Below are 21,030 nucleotides of genomic sequence, written 5' to 3'. Positions count from 1 at the left end.
AATATTCTTTCCTGGTTCCCACACCCCCGCTGAGTTAGTTTAAACCCTCCCCAACAGCACTAGCAAAACAACCTGCAAAGAACTCAGTCCCAGCTCTGTTCAGGTGCAACACTTCCATCTAGTACAGGTGCCATCTCCCCCAGAGCCAGTCCCAGTGTCCCAGGAATCAAAAGCCCTCCCTCCTGCACCATCTTTCCAGCCACGCATTTATCTGTCTTATTTCCTATTTCTGTACTCACTTGTACATGGCACTGGGAGTAATCCAGAGGTTACTACTTTAGAGGTCCTCCTTGCTAATTTTCTTCCTAGCTCCCTAAATTCTGATTGCAGGACCGTATCCCCCTTCCTATCTATGTCGTTAATACCAATGTGGACTATGACCTCTGGCTGTTCGCCCTCCTCCACAAGAACGTCCTGCAGCCACTCTGTGACATCCTTTACCCTAGCACCAGGGAGGCACACAACCATCCTGGAGCCACATTGAAGGCCGCAGAAACGCCTGTCTTCTCCCTTAATTAAAAAATCGCCTATCAGTTATGCCCTTCTGCTCTTCTTCCTCCACTCTTGTACAGCTGGGCCACCCATGGTGTCACAGGCTTGACTGTTGCTGCACTCCTCCAAGGGTATCACCGATATCCAGAATGGAAAATCAGTTAGTGAGTGGGGCCTCTGGGGACTCCTGCACTACCTGCCTGTTTCTCTTGGACTGCCTGATGGTCACCCATTCCCTATCTGCCTGCTTGCCCCTAACTTGCAGTGTGACCACCTCTCTGAACATGCTATCCGCGTAGTTTTCTGCCTCATGGATGCACCTCGGTGACTCCAGCTGCTGCTCAAGCTCTGAAACATGGAGCTGAGCTTGTGCTGCCAGCGCCACAATGAATAGAAGACTCAATGATTGGCAGATTTCATAATGGTCCAGATACTGGAAGCAGCTGTTTATTGTGCGCAAGAGTTGCAGGCAGGTAGAATGAGGATGAAAACACCTTCAGCAGATCTGGTTACTGCATCAGAAGACAGAATTGGAACAGCAATAATAGGCAACTCGGGACATTATTGTATCCCCTTAACAAAACCCGATGTTTCTTGTCAAAGAGTTAGGTAAGTATTAATCGCATCAAGTGATAAGAATGAGAGAAAGAGAAGTTATTTTGCCAATTTTCTCAACCTTTTTGTCAAAGCATAAAAACCCTGCTAAAGGATGTAAGTGTGGTTGATAAAGAATATAGGAGACAGATAGAAGAGATGAGTGCAAAGTTTGAAATCTGTAAGAAGTATCAGAGGACACTGTGATCCTCTAACTCAATGCTTTACTCCTGCGCTCTCCTCATACCCCTTGACGCATTTAGAGTCCAGAAAACTATCTATTTTCTTCTTAAATGACTTGGTCTCCACAGCCTTCTGTGGTAGAGTATTCCACAGGTTCACCACCCTCTGCATGAAGAAGTTTCTCCTCATCTCAGTCCTAAATGGTCTGCCCCTTATCCTGAGACTGTAACCCTTTGCTCTAGACCCTCCCCAAGACAGAGGAAATATCATCCCTGCATCCAGTCTGTCCATCGCTGTCAGAATTTTATATGTTTCAATGAGATCCCCTCTCATTCTTTTAAACTCCAATGAATACAGGCCCACTCGAACCAATCTCCCCTCATACAACAATCCTTCCATCCCAGGAATCAGTCTGGTGAACATTCGCTTCACTCCCTCTATGGTAAGTATATCCTTTCTTAGGTAAGGAGACCAAAACTGCACATAATACTCCAGGTGTGGTCTCACCAAGACCCTGTGCAGCTGCAGTAAGACACCCTTGCTCCTGTAGTCAAGTCCTCTTGCAATGAAGGCCAAAATACCATTTAACTTCTTAACTGCTTGCTGCGCCTGTATGCTTGCTTTCAGTGACTGGTGTACAAGGACACCCAGGTCCCTTTGTACATCAACATTTCCCAATCTATCACCACTTAAATAATACTGTGCCATTCTGTTTCTTCTACTGAAGTGGATAACTTCACATGTTATACTGCATCTGCCATGTATTTACCCACTCACTCAACCTGTTTAAATCACCTTGAAGCCTCTTAACAACCTCCTCATCGCTCACATTCCCAAGTTTTGTGTCGTCAGCAAACTTGGAAATATTACATTTGGTTCCCTCATCCAAATCATTGATATATATTGTGAATAGCTGGGGCCCAAGCACTAGTCATTGCCTGCCACTCTGAAAAAGACCCATCTATTCCTAATCTCTGTTTCCTGTCTGCTAACCAATTCTCGATCTATGCCAATATATTATCCCCAATCCCATGTACTTTAATTTTACACATTAACCTCTTATGTGGGACTTTATCAAAAGCTTCCTGAAAATCCAAATACACCACATCCACTGGTTCTCCCTTATCTATTCTACTAGTTATGTCCTCAAAAAAACTCCAGTAGGCTTGTCAAACATCATTTCCCTTTCATAAATCCATGTTCTCTTTGTCTAAACCTGTTGATACTTTCTAAGTGTCCTGCTGTCACATCCTTTATAATAGACTCTAGTATTTCCTTACTACTGATGTTAATCTGACCAGTCTGTAATTTGCTGTTTTCTCCCTCCCTCCTTTTTTAAATAGTGGGGTTACATCTGCTACCCTCCAATATGCCAGGGCTGTTCCAGAACCTACAAAATTTTGGAAGATGACAACCAACGCATCCATTATTTCCATGGCTACCTCCTTTAGTACCCTGGGATATAGATTTTCAGGCCCTGGGGATTTATCAGTTTTCAGTCCCATTAATTTCTCCAGCACTATTGTTTTAGTAACACTAACTTCCTTCAATTCTTTCTTCTCACTAGGCTGTTGGTTCCCTAGAATTTCTGGGAAGTTATTTGTGTCTTTCTCCGTGAAGACAGAAATAAAATATTGTTTAATTGTTCTGCCACATCCTTTTTCTCTAATATAAATTCTCCCGTTTCATACTGTAAGGGACCTACTTTTGTCTTTGCTAATCTTTTTCATTTTACATACGTACAGAAGTTTTTGCAGTCCACTTTTATGTCCCTTACTAATTTACTCTGATACTCTATTTTCCCCTCTTAATCAATCTCTTGGTCCACCTTTGCTGAATTCTAAACTGCTCCCAAGCCTCAGGCTTGCTACTTTTTCTAGCAACAAAGTCATGGAGAAAGGGAACTGCACTTGACTTGGAACACCAGCTAATTTTCTGACTGATAATGGAGGGGAATTTGTCAATGTCAAGTTTAGAAACTTGTGAAAACATGAAGAATAGGATCATGAACACAACAGCTGAAAATCCTTTCAACAATGGACTCTGTGAAAGGAGTCATGCAGTGATTGCTCTCAGCCAAGAATACATGATGAGGCTTTGCTGAAAGCTCAGATATCCATTATGCTGATGAAACATCAGAACCCCAGGGAAAACATTGCTTGGTTTACAGCTCAGGGTCTCTGATTTCTGCTGTCAATTTCACATTTTTACCTTCACAAGATTAAGAGTTTCAAGTGCTCACAGTTTCTGTTATTGATACTTTAAAGCATCTGGATGATTGACACTTTTATTGGGCTGTAGTGAAAAGACTGTATTTTTTTAAACATTGTGGAAAGTAATGATTGAATTTTGTTTAGTTAAAGCTTTTTTTGAACATCCTATTGTCACTATAGGGTTCATTGCCTCTATATAGTATACAGTAGGTCAATGGGAATGGCAGTGCCGTAGCTTGGCAGAGGGGGGCATGAGAGGCCATGGGGGTTGGCTGGGGAATAGCCTGCCATGACAGCATCAGGGGCAAGGGTTGGGGGGGGGGGGTGTGGAGGGGCATAATTTGGCATAGTGGGCATGTGGATGCAAAGAGCACTTGGAGGCAGTCAGCAGCATCTAGAATAGCTATCCAATGTAATCCAGTCCAGTCTCTGGGTCCAGGGCAGGGTGGCCACACTCTGAGAGAAATCAAATTGTGACATCACAGGAAAACTGATAAATGATTGATTGGTGAATATTTTGCTCATTTATCTTCAAATCTCATGTAACCTATTGGTAATTGTAAGGTTTTATTAGTTGCAGTAAGGTTTACTATCAGTAGTAAAGGTCATTGGGAGTAGCTGTATTTATTAATTATAAATTAATTCAGAAAAAATATAACTAACACATAATAAAGATGGCAGGGTAGGCAATGTGTTGCAACTGCAGAATGTGGGAGCTCCTGGATGCTGGTGTGATCCAGGGCAAATATGTCTGCAGTAAGTGTCTACAGGTTGAGGAGTTTTAGATCAGAGTCATTGAGCTGGAGGCCAAGCTGCAGACATTGCGATGCATCAGGGAGGGGGAAATTACCTAGGTACTTTGTAACAAGAGGAAGTCACACCCCTTAGTATAGAGTCTTCTGATTTGGTTAGGGACAGGAGGGTGTGACTGTAAGTGAGGCAGGTTTAGGGACCCAGAAGGTAGAAATGGAGGAGCCTTTGAAATTGTCCAACAGGTTCAACATCCTTGCAAGCTGTATGGATGAAAGCAATGGCTGCAGAGTGGATGAGCAAACTGACCATGGTACCATGGTACAGGAAGCCATTCAACTGGGTGGAGTTAATGGAATGTAGTGGTAATAGGGGACAATATAGTCAGGGAGATTTACACAGTTCTCTGCAGCTGAGACCAGGAATCCTAAAGGCTGTGTAGCCTTCCCAGTGCCAAGGTTCAGGACAACTGCCCTGGACTGGAGAGTAACCTGTAGTGGGAGGGGGAAGATCCAGTGGTCATGGACCATGTAGGTACCAACAACAGAGGTAGAACTAGGAAAGAGTTTCTGATGGGGCTAAATTAGAAAGCAGAACCTCAAAGGTAATAGTCTCTAGGTTACTACCAGACGCATGAGCAAATTGGTGAGGGTAAATCAGATTAGAAAGTTAAATGCATGGCACAAAAATTGGTGCAGAAACAATGGGTTTTGATTCATAGGGCATTGGCACCAGCACTGGGGAAAGTTGGAGATGTACAGTTGAGACAGTCTACACCTGAACTGTGTTGTGACTAGTGTCCTGGTGAATCGTATAACTAGGGCTGTAGAGGGGGCTTTAAGCTAACTTGTGGGGGTGAGGGATCACGTTTGGAAAGATGCGATAAATTAAATAGAGGAGCCAAGACAAAAAAAAAGCAAGGTAGGAATAAGGGAAATGAAGATCAGAGCGTGGCAGGAAGGGACCTCAGAGTGATCAGCACATAAGGCTAGAGATTACAAAAATAATAGAAAGACAGTAGTAAAGGCTCTGTATCTGGCTGCATATGTATTTTGTAACAAAACAAATAAATTGATACCACTATTAGAAATAAATATGTATGATCTGATTTCCAATACAGAGACATGATTGCAGGATGACAAAGACTGGGACCTGAATATTCAAGGTTACGTGACATTCAGGAAGGGCAGGAAGCTAGAAAATGGTGGAGGAGTAGCTCTGTTAATTAAGAATGACATTGGTACAACAGAGAAAGATTACCTTAGTTCTGGATATCAAGATGTAAGGTGGATTTTTCACATCCCACCTATGGCAGGTTTCGTGGTGGAAAGGAGTGGAGAATCCAGCAGCAGGCAAAAAGTTGGAAATTGACTGGCGTAAAAACAGTTTGCAATTCTCCCAATGGTGGGTTTATGGCAGGTCAGTTATCCTGCTGACAAGTGATGTGAATGATATTTGCATTCATTAACATGAATGCTCATTAAAACAGCTGCTCACTGGAATCTTGTCACACTTTCCAATCTTGCGGGAATTTACATCAGCTTCAAACCCATTTGAAAAGGGGTGGCATGCATAAGTCGGGCCTCAGTTTGCTGCCAACTTCGAGGTGAGAGCAACGTATCTACCATATTGCTGCGCCAGTCTTGTTGTGATGAACTCCACACTGCTGGGGCTGCAAGGTTGATCTGCTCCTGCTCTTTGCCTACATTGTCCTGAAGAACAGCGCTGTGCTGTGGTACTCATGCAGGCCTCCACTTTCAGAAACACTTCAACCAGGGGTGGGCGGTGAGGCAAGGGTGGGGTTGACAAACCCGACGGGGGCAACGAGGAGGGACGGCTGTGGAATGGCAATGAAGGGGAAGGACGAACACAAAGCGGGCTTTTCTGGAATTGCCCTCTAACCTTTTGTTGCAGAATGAGTGAACAGGAACCTGCTTAGAAAGAAAGGAGGAAGACCTCCTTGCAATGAAAGCCATTGAGAGTCAATGGCTTCATTGGCACTGTTAAAGGGCTATTCAGAACCCAGTGGCTTCACATCACAGTCACTGCATCTCAAGAGTAACACATAGGAACGTAGAATTTGGGAATGCAGGCAATTGTGAAGGAGGCACAGCTGTATCATTTATGGCATTCCATCAGTGAAGGCCTGTTACATGTTCACCAGATTTGACATTCCTAACGGGCCAAAGGGCATTCACTGATTGACCATGAGCAACTGATTGGTCATTAATATGCCTCATCAGAGATTGGAGCACAGAGCTAGGTTGGCCACTCATCTCATTGAAACTTTAGCATCCTACACAGGGGTCAAGATGTTACATATTTGTGATGCCACCTTGGTCACCTCAGAATTATAGAATCACGAATTTTAATGGCACAGAAGGGGTCCATTCGGCCAATTGTGCCTGCACCTCGATGTGTGTGCTAGTGTCTCAGGGACAAGGTGGAATCAGCCACCATGCAAGTAGGAAAGGAAAATCTATGGACCCTTACAGTTTCCATATGTTTCATCTTCTGAGCTTCAATTTCTTTCTCCTTGAATCATTAATGTCTTCAATGTTTCCTTTCAGAGAGAGCAAAAGCACATATGGATCCAGGGCTCAATGCTGCCTTTGCTGGGGTCCTAATGCAATGGAGGAGGTGAAGGAGGGAAAGGCGACTCCGCGCGCAGCTCCAGCAGGACGGACATGGTCAGGTGGAGCCAGAGCATGAACAGGAGAGTCAGGAGGAAAGATCCAGACAACAGGGGCAACTTGCCAGACCTAGGTTTTATCGTAGAAAAGTTCCTATTTACAAGTGAGTGAGAGGCAACGCCATGCACATCTGCACTTTTCCCGAGCTCTGGTACATCACATACGCCACATTCTTTGTGAAGACCTGATGCCATGTGGAATTGGAGGGTATCCCCTGCCAATGGCTTTGAAGGTGTGGCACTCAGTTTCTTTGCCTCTGGTTCTTTCCAATGATCAACGGGAGACCTGTGTGGCATCTCTCAGTCCGCAACATATCAATGCATGAAGAAGGTCAGATGCCCTTTACAGGAAGGCCCATTATTAGGTCAGGTTTGCTCTGGATGAAGATAGCCAGAATGCAAGATTCACCAGCTTCACCGACATCTCAGGCTTACCAAGCATGCAGGATGCAGTAGACTGCACACATGTGGCTATACGGGCTCCATGGTAGCAGCCCCTAATATTTATAAACCGCAAGGGCTATCATTCCATCAATGTACAACTAATGTGTGATCATCGGAAGTACATACTACACATTTGTGCAAGGTACCCCGGGAGTTGCCATGACTCCTACATCCTAAGTCACTCCCAGGTGCCTGAGATTTTCGAGGGGCCATTACATCTGCAGGGATGGCTGCTTGGGGAGAAGCACTGAAATGCTGGCTGATGACACCAGTGCGTCATCCTCAGACTCCTTCTAAGGAGAGGTACAACGCTGCTCACAGCTCCACACACTCCCTTATAGAACAGACCATAGGGTTTCTGAAAATGCGTTTCAGATGCTCGGACCACTCACCTGGCTCACTCCAATACACTCCCGACAGGGTTTGCGCATCATCTCAGTGTGTTACACCCTTCCCAACCTGGCAATGCAAAGAGGTGACTCCCTGCCAGAGGATGAACTGGAGGAGGATGAGAGCTCACCGGAGGATGATGATCCGGAGGCCCAGGAACCTCTGGAGTCTGCTGAGGGTCAGTATGAGTACGATCACGTCATGGAAGAAGGAAGACATGGGAGACGTGCCCATGACATGTTAATTACTGACAGGTTCCAGGGAGACTAAAGAAAAGTGAGGGAATATGGCCACATCTTTCCTAGTCCTCAATGTCATTTTCTTTCATCTCAGGGGATGTCCACCCACTTGCAAACGAGTCCCACATTCACGTTTGCACATTCTGGCCTCATGAATCACCAGGCCTTGATCTTTGCTTTGGTCTGCAGGGCCCTGTGAGTGAGCTCACTCTGGGAACTGAGAGTCCACTCAGGAATAAGAGCGATGTGAGAGAAGACTCAAAGCCTTCACCACCATCTAATGATGCAAACACTGCTGCGACTGAGATGTGGACATGTCTGTGGATCTCCTCCTCCCGTGCATGTCTCTTCTTCTGCCACTACCACTGAGGAGACACAAATGCCGCTAGATTATCAATGCATTGAGCTGCCCTCACTCAATGGTGTTCCTTGAGGAAGAAGGGTTAGAAACACATTCCCCTGGAAACTCACAAGGGTGCAGAGACTAGTTCAACTGAGGGTGACATCACAGGAATATAAATCTCCCAGTGGGACACTATCACTGAGTGGGAGGAAGGCTAAACCTCAAAATAAGAGGATTCCAAAGTACAAAATCACAATGCCTTCAGTTGACAGGAACATTCAAATAATCATCAAATGTATTCACAAAAGTGCAATTTATTTCCATGTCTAGCACAGCCTTGACCCAAAAGTGACATCAATTTTTCTCAGCTTCCCTAACTCTACTGCTACACCTGGGTGCAACACCGACATCCGCAGCAGAGGTGGAGGCAGCCTGCTGACTGCTACGTCCTGATGTCTGTGATGACCTTGGCAGATGCCCTCTGGTGGCCCGTGGCCTGGGGGGCCCCGACCTGATAAGGGTCACTTGCATGGGGCAGAAGCACCCTCAGTGGCCTGAGAAACTGGAGTGGATGGGGTCACAGGCAGAGGGAGCTGTGAGCAGCTGCACAGCCTTGGAGTGTCCTGATGAGGCTCCGGGGTCTCCGACTGACGCTCATCCTCACTGTGGGTGCCTGAGTGTCCCGCCCTGACTCCTGCAGGAATCACATTCCTGTGATGTCACCCTAAGTTGAACTGGTCTCTGCACCCTTGTGTGATGTCAGGGAGATGTGTTTAAATATTTATTAGAAGTGTGTGATGGTACACCTGGAGGGAGATCAAGGTGCCTCGACCCCATCTCACCTACAGATGTGTGGCCATAGAGTGCAGGGCCGAGCGCAAATCGAGCTAGACCTACTGGACCAAGGTCTCTATGTTGGTCACCAGCTTTCCCATGTTGACCTCGAGGCGCTCGCATGTCGGAGCCACGACATCAGACAGAACGCGGACGGACTCCTCCATCGTTCAATCTAGTCTATTTTGTGACTGTCAAATCTCTGCCTGATATTCTGCTGAGTGTCGTGGCATCTCCACCATTGAATTAGCAGCCGCTTGCAGAGGTTCATCAGCTGACTCGGACTGAGCAAGTGGCTGGTCTCCAGCAGCCCTCCGAGTGCCAGAGACCTGGGCTGTCCCTGCCTCTGACTGCTGCAGGGACGTGTCAGTGAGGGGTTCCCCAGAAAGTGAGCCGGAGCCTAATCTATAGCTGTGCCCCACCGACGTGTGTCCCTCTGAGCTGGGGAGGGGCGTGTGAGCACTGTGACGGTTCTTCCAGAGCTTTCTCTTCGGATGTAGTCCTGGGGATCACACTGGTGTTGGACTGGCTTGGGGGCCTTTGCCTGGTGCCTGGAAAATAGAAATTAGAGTTTCAGTTAATGAACATGGGCTAGATAATACTGCATGTGACTCACTGTGTGTTATATTCCTTTTCTGTCAGGCCGCTTTGCTCAGCGAACATGGTTGCATGCCTATCTACTGGTGAGTGAGTTGGTAAACAAGATACTGCAGACGCAGAGACCAATATAAGATGAAGCACATGTTGTTTATTAACACAAGTAACAGAGCACTAACACAATGTGTGCTTCTCCAACCAGACCCTATTCTAAACTACTGGTTAACATTGTAGCCCACGCTACACAGCAATTGGGTAATACAGTCACATGGTCAATCCGCTCACATTCTCTTAAAGGTGTATTGCACCTCAGATTACCACATCCCTCCCCCTGTACTTGAAAGCACAATTTACAATCTTTACAATATATCAACTATTTACATAAATAAACTATTTACAAATTCAGTCCCTCTGGAGGCTTCTTCAAACTTGTTGTACGCCGTAGTTCTGCGACTTTGGATCTGAGGCCTCCCTCTCAGGAGTTGTCTATCCACCAGGCTCTCCAGTAGGTAAGTTTGTCTCTTCGACCCTCTCAGGCTCAACGGATCCTACAGGTACTGCACATGTGGTGTGGACTCCACTGGGAGTGCCTGGTGCATCCTTTCATGCAGGTCTGTTTCCATTTCCTGAGGTGATCTGCGTGTCTGCTAATTATCCGACCGTCGACTGATATGTGATAGGAAAGGGACCCTGTCACTGCACTAACTTTGCCTGATAACCATTTGAGCCCATCTCCAAAGTTCTTTGCAAAAATTGCGTCTCCAACAATGAAGTTTCTTTCACGACTGTGATAATCGTGTCCATTTTTCTGGGCCTCCTGACTTCTTTCTACCCTCCACCCTAAATTCGGCCTTTTGAGACTCAAACATGTCCTGAGACACCTCTTCATCAATAACTCTGCTGTGGCAATACCGGTGGGCGTGTGTGACATAGTCCTATAGCTGAGAAGGAAATGTGATCATTTAATAGCAACAGAGGGGAGAGAATCCGCATGTCGGACGGGCCGAGCGGGAGCAGGTGCGGGCGGGCATGGACCCGATCGTCACCCACGATCTGGTCCGTGCTGCCATTTTACGTGGGCAGGCCAATTAAGGCCTGCCCAGCATAATGCATGATTCCCAAGTATGGCGGCAGTAGAAGGGCTGCGGCGGGAGTGCAATGACCACCGCATCCAATGGCAACCCGGCGGCCTGTTTATCTGAAGCGCTGGCAGCCTTGGAAAGGCTGCTCACAATGGGAAGTAGAAGGGCTCACCGGGGGCTTCTGGTGAGCAGGCCAGTCCGAGGGTAGGGCAGCGGAGCAGGCGAGGCCGGAGGGTAGGCCAGCGGAGCAGGCGAGGCCGGAGGGTAGGCCAGCGGAGCAGGCCAGGCCGGAGGGTAGGCCAGCGGAGCAGGCCAGGCCAGAGGGTAGGCCAGCGGAGCAGGCGAGGCCGGAGGGTAGGCCAGCGGAGCAGGCCAGGCCGGAGGGTAGGCTAGTGGAGCAGGCCAGGCCGGAGGGTAGGCCAGCGGAGCAGGCCAGGCCGGAGGGTAGGCCAGCGGAGCAGGCCAGGCTGGAGGGTAGACCAGCGGAGCAGGCCAGGCCGGAGGGTAGACCAGCGGAGCAGGCCAGGCCGGAGGGTAGACCAGCGGAGCAGGCCAGGCCAGAGGGTAGACCAGCGGAGCAGGCCAGGCCAGAGGGTAGACCAGCGGAGCAGGCCAGGCCGGAGGGTAGACCAGTGGAGCAGGCCAGGATGGAGGGTAGACCAGCGGAGCAGGCCAGGCCGGAGGGTAGACCAGCGGAGCAGGCCAGGATGGAGTGTAGGGCAGTGGAGCAGGCCAGGATGGAGGGTAGACCAGCGGAGCAGGCCAGGATGGAGGGTAGGGCAGTGGAGCAGGCCAGGATGGAGGGTAGGCCAGTGGGGCAGTGTGCCCCTTGGTTTTCAGATGAGTGTCTAGCTGCTCTCCAGGGGGAGGTGGCAACACGGCAGGAAGTCCTGCTAGCGAGGGAAGGGAGGTGGGGCCCTCCCCACCTGACCAAACGTGCCTGGGAGGAGGCGGCCGAGACAGCGAGCTCCCATGATGTGGTGCAATGCATGTGGGTCCAGTGCCGCAAGAGATTCAACGATTTCCTGTGCTCGGGAAGAGTGAGTACCATGTTGGCTGAGGTCACTTAATGCAGCCGTCACCCTTTCCCCCCAAGGTGCCCCTCCCCCCAGCCCCCCAACAACTCTGAGTGCGGTTACAGAATTGAATCCTTCACGGCATGTTTCCCTCACTGGGTGTGACAGCAGATATTGCCCATGCCTAGTTCACCCTGAGAGGGTTGAGCTAAGGTAGGTTCTGCACCCACAGCATGTGTGACACTGACACCCAGAGTATAGAATGGGGGTGAGAGTCAAGGATCTGCACCTAGGGATAGTGCTGGGACTGTGAAGCATGTCGAAGTCAGGGTGCTAAAATGCTGGGAGGGGAGCTTCCAGTTGGCAGGGCACCAATCCATCTGCTGGTCTTTGTGCTCCACGTGCTTGTGCCTCCTTGCTTAGCAAAGTGACACCTTGTGGTGCCACATGTGAAGGAGGCAGCATTTGGGCAATGGGGAGAGTTGGTCAGCCCTGGCTTCTTGGTGTGAGTGTGCGGCAGCTGCGGAGAGATGAAGCGCTGGAGCTCTGCAATGTCCCACTCTGGCTGGGGTGGCAGGGATGCGATGGGAATTCAGGTGCAGTCTGGACTAATCAATGCTCTTCTCTCCTTTCCAGGAGAAGACTGCACACAATTCCACAGAGCGGATGCGGACTGCCCAGGCCTAGTTGGCCATCATGACTCCATTTGAAAAGCAGGCCATGGATCTGGAGAGGTGCCATGCATCCAGGTCCACCAGTGGTGGTGAGGCTGGGGTGCCATGGGGAGGTAAGATTGCCGAGTACTGAGGTCACCATGTGTGCCCCAGCAGCCATGGCACTGCTGACTGCTCAGTGATTGAAGTTTGCAACATGGGTTGACCATTGATTATGGAAGGATGAGCGCATACTGATCCGGGGCACAGGCATGCACATTGACATTGTCTCCACTTTAACAAATCAAATGTCCTTGTTCTTCCTTTCAGCATCACCGGAGCAGGGCTGGAAGGAGGAGGCAGAGGGGCCACCCCTCACACCTGAGGGCCCTGAACATTTTGACTCACCAGCGTCACACCATCTCTGCCAAGTAGGCACCAGCGCAGATACTAGCACCTCGGTGGGAATTAGGTCATCAGCTAGTGTCCCGGGGCATGGCGGTGAGGGCACTTCACACTTGCTTGAGATGCAGGCAGAGACAGAGAGTGCCCAGGGCGCGGGCAGTCGGAGGACTGCTGGGGACCAGTCACATGCTCGGTCGGTGGCTGATGATGTGCCTCTGAAGTTGTTCCTGAGGTAGCAAACGCCGGAAGTGCAGCAGGGTATGCGGGAGGATCTGGGAGAGATACATGAGGCAATGCGTGGCATCGTGCCCGTGTTGGATGAGTCCACGCGGATCACCGATGCAATGAGCCTCATGGCCGAGCGCCACGTGCCCTCCATGGAGTGAGTGGGGGTGACTCTCGTGGAGAGGCTCCTCCAGGAGAACAATCAGGGCTTCCTCTGGTTGTGGTTGGACCTGCAAGCCCTCCCATCGGCATTGACCTTAGCTGCTCAGTGCCAGTGTGGGAGATGGTTTGGGCACCAAGTATCCCAGCTCGGTACCCATCTATTTACAGTGAGCAGGGAGGTCTGAAGCAACCTCACGTCAGCGTAGCAGCTGCCTGTCATCTCTGTGGGCTCTTCTCAGGGCGCTCCTGGCGAGGGCAGCAGATCCTCCGCCCCTCTGCCAGTGACTGTGGCAACCAATGAGGCTGCGGCGACTGAGGAGATGCCAGCTATGGAACTGGCAGCTTCCTCCAAGGCGGGGCCAGCACAGGCTCCACGGGCCAGAGGACGGCTGTCAAGGTCATCGAGGCCAACAGGACAGCAGAGTGAGCAGACTGACTCAGATGTTAGTGCCAGCGAGGGGACAGCACCTAGACATAGCACCCGTAAGCGTAAATTTAAGGCACACCACGGGTTTCTCACTGGTGCTTTTATGTTGCCCCACTATTAGTTCATGACCACTTGGTGTGATGCGTAACACCTTTGTAATTATTTTTTTCTGAACTTCATTTTGTTAAATCATTAAATTTTGATATTTGAGCATGGCTCAGGATGATTCCTTACTTCTGCAGATGGACAGTTACCCATGATGTTATGAGTGAGTTGTGTGACATTGAGTTTTATTGACAAGGTCCTTAGTTAATCTTCCTATCCAGGCAGATTTTGCACTTAGGTATCGAGTATGGAGCCTGCAGCCCTGGCATATGCTGAAGGTCCATCTGTGGTGTTCTAGATGAAGGTTCATTGGATTAAAGCCTCCCAGGTGCCCCTGCCTCCCTGGACAATGCCTGGGTCAGCGTCTACCCCCTCAGCTTTCTCCTAAGCATGCTCATCCTCAGACTCACTACTAGATTCATCATGTGCAGCCAGAGCAACTGTGTCTATATCTTCTTCCTTCAATGTATCACTCCTTTCCAGCACAAGATTGTGGAGAGCACGGCATGCAACCACTTTCAGTGACACACGATCTGGGGGATACTGGAGTGCGCCCCCTGAACGGTCCAGGCATTGGAAGCGCATCTTGAGAAGACCGATGGTTCCCTCCACCACAGCCCTTGTGGAGGCATGGCTCCTATTGTACCATTGCTCAGCCTCTGTTGGATGGCTGAGAGGCGTCATGAGCCACCTTCTGAGGGGATAGCCCTTGTCACCCAGCAGCCATCCATCCAGCCGGGCCAGAGCACTGAAGAGATCTGGCACCTGGGAGTGTCTGAGGATGTAGGCGTCGTGTGAGCTGCCTGGGTACCTTGCACAGACTTGCAGAATCAGCATCCTGTGGTCACACACTATCTGCATGTTCATGGAGTGGAATCTCTTCCTGTTGATGAAGGCTGCTGCTGCCTTAATGGCCACATGTCTATAGCACCCTGGATGCGGGGGAAGCCAGCAATGGCCGCAAAGCCTCCGGCTCGCTCTGTCTGACTGGCCTCATCTCAGTGGTAGTGGATGAAAGTCAATGCACGCCTGAACAGAGTGTCTGTCACCTGCTTGACACAAGTGTGGACAGCTGACTGGGAGACTCTGCAAAGATCACCCACCGACCCCTGGAAAGAGCCGGAGGCATAGAAGTTGAGGGCAGCCGTGACCTTTAGCGACACTGGCATGGGGTGTCCGCCCACAAAGTTGGTGCAGATCTCAGGGCCAATCATCTGACAGATGAACTAGGGCTTCATTTCATCAGACTTTGGCTCATTAGACCATCCCTGCAAGACTTGTTCCCTTACGTGAGATAAAACTGGATCGTGGTCTGTCCGCTCTCTTATTTGTTTGACATGTACTGGTGATGAATCCAGAAAGTTTAATAACAAGACAAGTTCTTGAGGAATTGGGACATTTACATTGCTGTCTTTTAGAGGTAATCGGCTCAGTGCTTCCTGGCTGGTGGATAAAGTACATTGGTAAGCAGTTAGAATCAGTGCCCACCTTTGGATACGTGCCGAGGAGATTGGGGGTATTGCCTTATCATCCCCAAACAAGCCTGGTAGTGGCTGTGAATGGATACAATGGTGAAGCGGTGACCATGGATGTATTGGTGGAAATTCTTAATGCCATATACAGTGGATAAGTCTTCTTTCGCTATTTGTGAGTATCTTCATTCTGCAACACTGAGTGCTTACAGAAAGGACGTAATAGCTCTGGAGACAGTGCAGAGGAGGTTTACAAGAATGTTGCCAGGGTTAGAAAAGTGTAGCTATGAGGAGAGATTGGATAGGTTGGGGTTATTTTCCTTAGAACAAAGAAGGCTGAGAGGTGACTTGATTGAGGTGTACAAAATTATGAGGGGAATAGATAGAGTGGACAGGATAAAATTGTTTCCCTTGGTGGAGAATTCGAGAACCAGGGTTCATAGATTCAAGATAAGTGACAGAAGGTGTAGGGGGGACATGAGGAAGAACGTTTTTACGCAGAGGGTAGTGGATGTCTGGAATTCGCTGCCCAAGTTGGTGGTAGAGGCAGAAACTCGAAACTCTTTTAAAAAGTACCTGGATCTGCACCTTAAGTGCTGTAAGCTGCAGGGCTATGGGCTGGGTGCAGGAAGGTGGGATTAGAAAGGGCTCCTGGGTGCCCTCGGGCTGGCATGGACAAGATAGGCCGAATGGACTCCTTCTGTGCTGTAACTTTTCTATGGTTCTATGAAACCAATGGGCCATTCAGAGCCATCCAGTGGGAGAGTACTGCCCCTACTCTGTAAGGAGATGAATCGCAGGTCAAAGTTAATTCTTTCTTTGTGTCAAAATGTACCAACAGGGCTGAAGAATGTTGCAACTGTTTTACTGCCATAAAAGCCTGTTGTTGTGGAGCTTGCCAAGTCCACCTGTGGTTTTCCTTCAGTAAATCAAATATTGGAGAAAGTACTGCTGACAAATTTCGGAGAAAATGACCGTAGTAGTTAACCTTTCCCAAGAAGGTGTTGATTTCTGTGGCATTTTTCGGTGCTGGTACCTCATGAATAGCTCTCACCTTGTCTTCTACTGGGTGAAGGCCCTGCGAGTCGACCCTATGACCCAGGTAAATCACTTCTTTTGCTTGAAAGATACATTTTTCTCTTCCAAACATACTCCGGCTTGGAAGAGGTATTGAAGCATTTCTCACAAGTTAGCCAGGTGTTCTTCATCAGTTAGTCCTGTTACTAGGACATCATCGAGATAAACCACCACATGGGGTAGACCTCGGAGTAAATTTTCCATTATCCGTTGGAAAATGGCACAAGCCAATAAGACTCCGAAGGGTAACCTGGTATATTGGTATAAACCCCTATGTGTGTTCACAATCACAAAATCCCGAGAGGCCTTTTCTAGCTCGACTTGCTGGTAAGCGTGGCTCATGTCGAATTTCGTATATGCGGTTCCCCCTGCCAGCTCGGAGTACAATTCATCAGTTTTTGGTGTAGGGTATCTATCAAGTCTGGCCACTTTGCTGACGGTCAAATTGTTGTCGCACACTCTGATCAGGCTTTAGAACTGGTACTATGGGCGCTGCCCATTCAGAAAATTGTACAGGATGTAAGACTCCCAACCTTTCCAGTCTGTCTAATTCAATTTCCACCTTTTCTTGTAATGCATAGGGGACTGGCCTTACCTTTAAGAATCTGGGGGTTGCTCCAGGATCCATGTGGATTTTAGCTTGCAGCCTTTGAATCTTCCCAAGCTCTTCCCTGAACACAGAGGCATAATCCTATAATAATTCTTGCAGGTCTTTCATTCTGGTTGAAAAATCTCAGTCCACTCCAACTTTATTTCCTTAAGCTTGTTCCGACCAAATAAACTTGGACCCTTCCCCATTACCACTAACAGATTGATTTCCATACTGTACTGGAACCTTCCATATACTTCTTACTGGTATGTCTCTGCCAGTATACGTCTTTAATTTAGCCTCTGAATTTTCCAGATTTAATGAGTGGTCTCTTCCATTCAGGTATTTGAATGCATGTTCCCCTATGACTGTCGTCGATGCCCCTGTATCCACCTCCATTCGGGCGGGTTTCCCATTGACTTTTGCTGGCACGTAGATTGGCTCTATTTTACCCATTTTTAAGTTGTGTAGTGAGTAAATATCCGACTCTGTTTCTTCCAGTTGCTCTATTATGTGGATTTCACGATTTCTACCTTTTTGCTTAAAGTGTTGCCTTAATCTGTCTTTACAATATTGCATAATGTGCCCATTACGATGGCAGAACAAACACTCGGTTCTTCTAAATTGCCGTTCATTTGTAGGCTGTCTGGTTCCAATTATGCTATTATGAATGTGGTTTTTATCCATTAGGCCATTGCTTTCTGCTGATCTGTTAATGGTGGCTGTTTCCCGCCTTTCCGTGGAGTCCTGAACTTCTGCGCCATTTCTAACCGGTGTTTCCCTCCCAAAGCGAAGGCCGGCGCCATTTTGTGCTCCTTGATTGCTCCTGAATCCCTGACTGCGCTCGCCATTGCGAGTGGCAACTCCAGCACCTTGCTGAACTCTAAATTAGTTCCTGACAACAACCTTTTTTGATTGGTTTCTTCATTAATCCCACACACTAATCAGTCTCTTAACATGTCGTTAATCAATGTTCCAAACTCACAATGCTCTGTCAGTTGTTTTAAGGCTGCTACATAGCAAGTGACTGTCTCTCCGCGGCCGTGACACCTCGAATTAAATTTAAAACGTTCCGTTGTTACTGAGGGCTTCAGCTGAAAGTGGCTTTTCACAAAATTTACCAACTCATCAAAGCTCATGGAATCTGGGGTGTTGGGTGCCGTTAGACTACAAATTAGGCTGTTTGTTATACTACCACACATCGATAAGAGGATCTCCCGCCTCTTCTCCACCCCCGATATGTTGTTGGCCAAAAAGAAGAACATGAGACGTTCAATATAACGTGACCAGTCATTGGTGGTCTGATCAAACGGTTCGATATGGCCAAACTGTTGCATACTGGAGGGGGTTAATTTTGATGGCTATGATCACTGCGAAAGCAGACATCTTTACCAAGTATGATGTGAAGAAGGATGGAGTTGTCCTTTTCAAAAAGTTTGATGAAAGTCGTAACATCTACTGTACTGTACTTACAATCGGCCTGCAAGGTACAGCTGATTTATTCCTGTTGAATTTCTGCAGCTTTCTTTGGTGTCGCCGACTGGTTGTGTTTTGCCTCATCGCCAGTTGTTTTGTTCCTTCTGTCAGGTCACTTTGCTCATGAACATGGTTGCACACCTATCTACTGGTGAATGAGTTGGTAAACAATATACTGCAGATGCAGAGACCAATGTAAGATGAAGCACACATGCTGTTTATTAACACAAGTAACAGAGCACTAACACATGTGCTTCTCCGACCAGACCCTATTCTAAATTACTGATTAACATTGTAGCCCATACTACAGAGAAATTGGGTAATACAGTCACATGGTCAATCTGCTCACATGCTCTTGCACCTCCGTTTACCACACTGTGGATGTCAGGATTTGATGAAGTGATGAAGCTGTGATCCGTGCTAGGTTGGTGGGAGAGGCCGATCTCCCCTTCTCCACAGGAGTGATCCCTGTCCTCCCCAGCCAGCATGGCTACAGCCTCCTCAAACTCACTGAGGGCAATGATGTCGGCCATCCCTCCCCCAGTCTGTGATCTCTCACGCCTGTTGTGTGCCAGCTTGGTCTGCACGAAGTAGAAAGAAAAGCATGTGCTGAGAAGGGATGGAGCAGAGGTTGGGTGAGATGCATGTCCCCTGTGTGTAGTGAGCCCTCCCCAGAAGGGCCAGAGGATGGAGTGTGAGCAGCATGATAGATGGGGTGGTAGTGATGTGAAAGTCTCAGTGAGAAATGAGTGTTGATATGTGTCCCCTGCTAATGGTTGTATGAGATACCTGAAGAGAGTGGCTATTTGAGTGTTTGATGCTATGATGAGAGTTTGATATTGAAGGGAGTTAAAGAATGACTTAACCTGGCAGAACAGATGAGATCATTCATCCTCTTCCTGCACTGGGTGGCATTTTGGACACGGTTTCCAGCCGCACTGACCTGCTCCACGACAGCCTCCCAGGCTGGAGAGGTGAGGCTGCTGTACTTTCTGCAGCCATCCCTGGGATAGAGCATTTGCCTGTGGACCTGCACCTCTGTGATCAAGGCCTGGAGGGCCTGGTGCATGATGCGGGGTGCTGTCTTCTACGTGAGGTTCCTGGCCTTCTTTTTCAGGCACTGGGCCTCATTCTTCTGGCTTCCTGGCATCTCTGGTGGGCTGGAGAGAGTGAGATTATGTGTTGGACTGGCCTTTAAATATGGCACCCGGACCTTTGAACTGGCCAGCTGATGGTGGGCGGATGAATCAGCCCCTGACCCACCAGGTGATTCGGACTGATACACGTCTTTGCATAATTAATGACCGTCCAATAGCAGAATCAGATGCAAGTTCCCACCATTCCAGCCAGTGGGGTGGGCACTGCCGAAACTGCCCATTCTGTATTTAGTCTCATTAATAGGAAATTCCACCCATAGAATCAGTTTGGGTAGAGATGAGAAATGGTACAGGTGAGAAGTCACTTGTGGGAGTGGTTTATGGGCTCCTTACAGTAACCACACCGTAGGATGGGGTATACAGGAAGAAATAATGGGGGCACGTGAGAAAGGTACGTCAATGAACATGGTGATCTTAATCTCCCTTTAGATTGTGTAAATCAGGTTGGCAAAGATAGCCTGGATGGTGAGTTCATAGAATATTTTTGGGACGTTTGTTAGAGCAGCATGTCTAGCACCAATCAGAGAGCAGGCTATAGTAGACCCGGTAATGTGCAATGAGACAGGATTAATTAATGACTTCATAGTGAAGGCACTCCTAGGTAGCAGTGATCATAATATGATCGAATTTCACATTCAGTTTGAGGGAGAGAAGAGTGGATCTAAGACTAGTTTTTTAAACTTAAATAAGGGCACTTATAAGGGCACGAAGACAGAGCTGGCTAAAGTGTACTGGGAAATTAGGTTAAAGGATAGGTCGGTTGGGATGCACATGGCAGACATTTAGGAAGTATTTCAGAATATCCAGTGAGAAAGGAAGACTAATTAAGGAAGTTAAGGATAGTGTAGAATTGGAAAAAAAAGTATATAATTCTGCAAAGATAGCTGACAGGTCAGAAACTTGAACAGAATATAAAGAACAGCAAAGATTAACTAAAAGATTAATGAGGAGGGAGAAATTAGAGCACGAGAGAAAGCTAGCTAGAAACATAAAAACAGGTTATAAGAGCTTCTACAGGCATTTAAAAAGGTAAAGTGAGCATTGGTCCTCTAGAGAGTGAGAATGGGGATTTGATAATGGAAAATAAGGAAATGGTGCATGAACAGATATTTTGCATTTGTCTCCACTGTAAAGGATACAAATAACACCCCAGAAATAATTGTGAATCAGGAGGTGAAGGGGAGGATGGATCTTAAAACAATTATAATCAGCAGGCAAAGGGTACTAAGAAAGTTATTAGAACTAAAAGCTGACAAGTCCCCAGATCCTGGTGGACTTAATCCTAGGCCAAATAATGTGACATGTTTCGGAAGGCAGGACTCGCACCCGGAAGTGGGTGGATTGCCGACTCCTGCCGCCCACCGTTTAGCATGCCCCATGAACTGGCATTAAACCAATGAATGGCTGAAGGAC

This window comes from Cetorhinus maximus, chromosome 1, assembly GCF_964194155.1.
Source record: "Cetorhinus maximus chromosome 1, sCetMax3.hap1.1, whole genome shotgun sequence".
NCBI classification, from domain to species: domain Eukaryota; kingdom Metazoa; phylum Chordata; class Chondrichthyes; order Lamniformes; family Cetorhinidae; genus Cetorhinus; species Cetorhinus maximus.
Note: the sequence above shows the minus strand (reverse complement) of the source record.